This window comes from Arvicanthis niloticus, chromosome 1 (assembly GCF_011762505.2).
Source record: "Arvicanthis niloticus isolate mArvNil1 chromosome 1, mArvNil1.pat.X, whole genome shotgun sequence".
Taxonomy (NCBI): Eukaryota; Metazoa; Chordata; class Mammalia; order Rodentia; family Muridae; genus Arvicanthis; species Arvicanthis niloticus.
The window spans coordinates 3,404,564-3,409,470 of NC_047658.1; the positions used below are offsets into that span (position 1 = coordinate 3,404,564).

At 44.4% G+C, this 4,907-nt stretch overlaps 1 long non-coding RNA gene across 1 annotated transcript; it reads left to right on the plus strand.

Moving 5' to 3' along the window:
* Positions 1-269: 269 nt before the first annotated feature.
* On the plus strand, positions 270-2,500 carry LOC143442135 (uncharacterized). The gene is made up of 2 exons (XR_013110149.1): positions 270-542; positions 1,940-2,500. It is a non-coding gene; the product is annotated as an uncharacterized LOC143442135 (long non-coding RNA).
* The last annotated feature ends 2,407 nt before the right edge of the window (positions 2,501-4,907 follow it).

Here is a 4,907-nt window from a genome sequence, read left to right on the forward strand (position 1 = left end):
TCTGCCTTCCCCCCAAAGCACCACCTTCATGCAGGACAGTTTTGGTGGTGGGGGAGCCCCAAATGTCTACTGGGGCAAGACTCAATAGTAAGCGGCAAGCTACTGTATAGCCTTTAACATCATTGGCTGGTGCTGGGATCCTTATCATAAACTTAATTTCTGCTCCCCTCTGCATTGGTGGTCACTAGGCAGGGGGTGGACTGGTAACCTGGGGTGCAGGTTTGTTGGGGGAAATAACCTGGAGACTCTGGTCTTGTTGAGAGATTAGCCTAGGGACTGGAGCTAGGCTCTGGTTTTGTTGGGGGGCAACTTGGAAACTAATGCTAGGTACCAGCCTGTTAGTTTACCTGAGTTCAAACTTAGGTCAGGTTCTCTAAAATGGAGTCTGAACTTAAAAGATTTGGCATCTCAATTACATCTTGGAGTGGCCCTGGTTCTTAGATTGACCCGAGTAACTCAGAACACTGACATGGTGTCCAGTGTGGGCTCGAAGAAAAGAGGGGTCTGGACATTCCAGGACTGGAGGCAAAGCAAGCTCACTGGTAAGCAAGACTCCAGGATTTGGCAGGGACATGGGAAACTCCAATACCCCACCTCAGGAGCAGCAATATGTACAGTAGCAAAACTGCTTGTTAAAAGCTCTTGTTAGAAGCACAGACTGCACATTTGCAAAATTTACAGGTAAAAGCAAACGAGTTCCAGAGACAAAAAATATTAGAAGGAAAAGGGATCCTCCCACCAGGATGAAGGGAAGGAAAACGTAGAAAGGGGGAAAGGAAAAAGGATGTTCCTGGTAGAAAGGAAAGCCAAGGACTATGGCACTTCTTTATGCAGGGATTGAGGAATGGTTGATTATTCTGAAAAACTGGAAGGGATGATTGACAGCCAGAACTCAGAGTCTCTGGCTGCGAGCTGCCTGGCATCCTTTGCTGCCCACAGCCCACCAGCCTACAGTAGCAGCACACTCCAAGGAGGGATGGGCAAGCGGGCTCTACTGTTTTGACGTAAGCCAACATAGCTGGCCAGGAACTTAGGTTTTTCTTGTTTACTTGCTTTCTATTTTAAACTTTTTGTTTTAGATTTATTTATTTATTCTATGTATGTGAGCACACTGCAGCTATCTTCCGACACACCAGAAGAGGTCCTTGGATGCTGTTACAGATGGTTGTGAGCCACCATGTGGTTGCTGGGAACTCAGGACCTCTGGAAGAGCAGTCAGTGCTTTTAACTGCTGAGCCATCTCTCCAGCCCCAAAATAAATTATTTTAAAGTTTTCACCTAAAATTATTTTCAGCTCAGCTTGAGGATTTGTTATATCAATTTATCTTCAAAATGGAGTAAAAAAAATCAATGTTAGGTGTGGTGGTGTGCCTTTAACCCAGCCCTTGGGAGGCAGAAGCAGGCGTATTTCAATGAATTTGAGGGCAGCCAGTTCTGGCACAGCCAGGGCTACACAGAGAAACCCTGTCATGGGGGAAAAAATTAAACTCTGACAAGAAAAATAGTTTTAAAAGGCTCACAAGAGTCTACCCTCTATTAAAGGCATTGTGTTATATATCATAAAAACAAATTTTATATAATATTCCAAACTCAGAATGCATAATTAGGAATGCATGAAGATCATCTTGACGTCTGAAACTTGGGCATTCTCTGCTGACGGGCATGTAACGGTCTGTGCTCAAGGTGCAGCCGAGGCACACAATGCCTTTCCCTAACTAGTCAGTGACAAGTCACAGTTCCAGGTATGCCAGGGGCCCCTGGGGACTCCAGAAAACACCATTATGTCATACCTGGAACTTTGACAAATAGCCCTTTATGCGTGTCCTTTCTAGGCCTCCTTACAACTAAAAAAAATGATAATGGTCCTGCCAATGCCAGCAATAGATTTCAGAAAGTTTAATATTAATCATGTTACTAAAAAATTCCTTACTCTCTGCAGGGTCAAGCTGTCCTAAAATGACACCATCCCAGAGGGCCCCTGATCTGATGGGTGAGACCAGGACACCCAGAGACCACCAGATGAATCTAAAGGCAGATGACACATCCATCAAAGAGGAGACATCTGGAAATTTGGGGCAACATCAGGGCTTTAACTCATCAAGGTGGGACTTTGAGGAAAATAAGGACCACTCAAAACTACACTGTTACCTTTACTGACTGGAATGTACATAATGCAAAGAATCCAGATGTCTTTTGTCAAAGGGGACGAAGGATGCACCTCTGATAGGAGACAGTACGGTATTGCTTTGTCATGCTAAGGATTGCTCATGAAAGCTTATGCAGAAAAAAACTATATTGAACCTATTTTGCTCAGAGCAGAAATGCTAACAGAGACTCAATGGATCCCTGTTCTAGCCCTTGTTATACTTTTTTTTTCTGTACTAACTTTACTGGCTTTAGAATGTATTCTGGCTCATCTACATCCGACTTTAATACAACAGAAACTGTCTTCACTGTGTGTCTGCATGACTGTCAACATAATTAAAGTAACTTAACAAAAGGGGGACTATAGTGGGGAATCTAGTGGAGTCATTGTATCTAGGGTAAAGGTCAGAATGAAACACTTGTTCCCGAGCTGTTGAAGGAAACATTGTAGAATACAGAGGTTGTCTCATGGTGTGTAGACTTGTTTTTCTGAGGGGCTTTTTAGCCTTTGCACTTGAGTCACACCTGAGTCGGTGGAAGGCAGAAGCCTTCCTGGCTATCAGTTGCTTTGCTCATTACTCTGTCCAGAGACCTGACAAAAGCAACTCCAGGCGGGAAGGGTTTGCTGTGGTGGGAGGTTGGCGGGTACAGTTCATAGTGGCTGGATGGAGTGGCAGAAGTGTAAGTGGCTGGTCACATCACATCCACAGCTGGAAAGATGATGGCTCACAGATGGAAAGAGATGATGGCTCTCCAGGACTTAGCTTCTTTGCTTTTGTTAGCTTACAGGCTATTCTGCTAGGCTCCTCCCAGGGACCTAGCAAGGGATTACATCGTCACCTGCTCCCATCACCTGCTGCCACCGGGCACAGGTGGCCTGTTGTATAAAAAGACACCCCAATTCTCCCTCTCCCTCTCCCTCTCCCTCTCCCTCTCCCTCTCCCTCTCCCTCCCCCTCCCCCTCCCCCTCCCCCTCCCCCTCCCCCTTCCCCTCCCCCTCCCCCTCCCCCTCTCTCTGTTCAGTGAGGCATGGGAAACTTCTGAGGCAGAGAGAGGGGACATAAACAGCTCTAAGTGTTAATGCGACACCAGGACTAAGTCACTGGCTGGGGCAGTCCAGATGGGAGATGGTGCCATGCTGGCGGAGATGTTCAATGGTCAGATGCAGGACTTGGCATTGTAAGCATGAAACTGGTTCTTCGGTAAATATCCTCCCTCCCTCCCTCCCTCCCTCCCTCCCTCCCTCCCTCCCTCCCTCCACCTCTCCCTCCCTCTCTCCCTCCCTCCTTCCTCCCTGGCACTCTACACTGCCTTATAAATGTTAGCCTGCAGCCACCTGACAGGGAAGCCTCTGTCTTAGGTATTGCTGTGATGAAACACCATGACCAAAAACCAAGTTGGGGAGAAAAGTGTTTTGTAACTTAAAATTTTCAAATTCTACTTTTTTGCCCTTTTTTTATTAGATATTTTATTTACACTTCAGATGCCATCCCTTTTCCCCATTCCCCCCCTTAGAAAACCCCTATCCCATGCCCCCTTTTCCTTTTTGCATTTATACATTTTTTAAAAAAAATAATGTTAATCATAGGCTTTATAAGTTTGGTATTGTTCAATCAGAGGTGTAACCCACTGACCAACCTAGATATAACAACTATCTTTGACTGGTGGAGATACATGAATATCTGCCTCCCTGTCTCCCCCCTCTTTCTCTCTTTCATCACCTAGCTTCTCCTCTCCTTCTTCTTCTCCTCTTCTTACTCCTTTTCTTCCTCTCAGTACTCCTCCTACCTTAGCTCCTCCTACACATCACCCTTCCTGTTAAAATGAAACTTTTCTCTCAAAATACAATTAGAGCATAATTATGCCAATTTGTACCAGTGAGGTACAGGATAGTCCTAATACCCAGTCCATCCTTTTGTTGACTAACCAGCACCTCTGTCATCTATCCTAACTAAAACATTTAGTTCTGAACCTGGCTTTAGGATGAATGTCAGCTGCCGACCATCCACTCAAATCTTTTCTCTTAAGGTAAATAGCTGTATGTTTTCAACCCCGTCAGAAATCCAGAATGACTGAGTTAACTATAATTGTGGGAAGCACAAAGCATAGCTTCTAAAACTTAGCCAATTTATAGAGAACTCTGAACCCTTGGACACTCGCTTTACTTCAAAACGTTGGAGCATCTGTTCTTCTGCCTTCTGGCCCAGGATCATCTGACAGACCTTAGCGCTGCAGAATTATTAAGGGCTGATTACTCTGTCTAGGCAGATATAATCAGTCGACTATTCTGCAAGTGTGTCCTTTTCTGGACAGTGATTTGTCTGTAGAAGGAAAGTGGCAATTCTTGCCTAGTGGCTGTCTCACCACAACTGGAGTAACTCCAAGGATGCTCAATTTCTTCTTAGAATTCAATATAGGAAGCTGTCAGGAGCAGACAGGTCTCTAATCAAAATGAACATTAATACTGAAATGTTTGTTATGTCAATTCTAAGGATTTCTGATGTTTTGAAAACCAACTATCTATGTAAGGTAATCTGGACTGTTGCCTGTTAACTCCACTCAGCTATTTCTAAATAAAACATAGAGAACACCCTTATAATAAACTCCAAGTCATGAATTTGCTATAGTCCCTTAACTCACAGGCTGACCATCTCAAATCAGTTAAAAAAAAAAAAGTTAAAGAAGGACTGGGTCTAAGCTTTGTATTCCTAAGTGTGTTATACTGGTACAATGCCTATGAGAGTAACAATATTCATCTCACT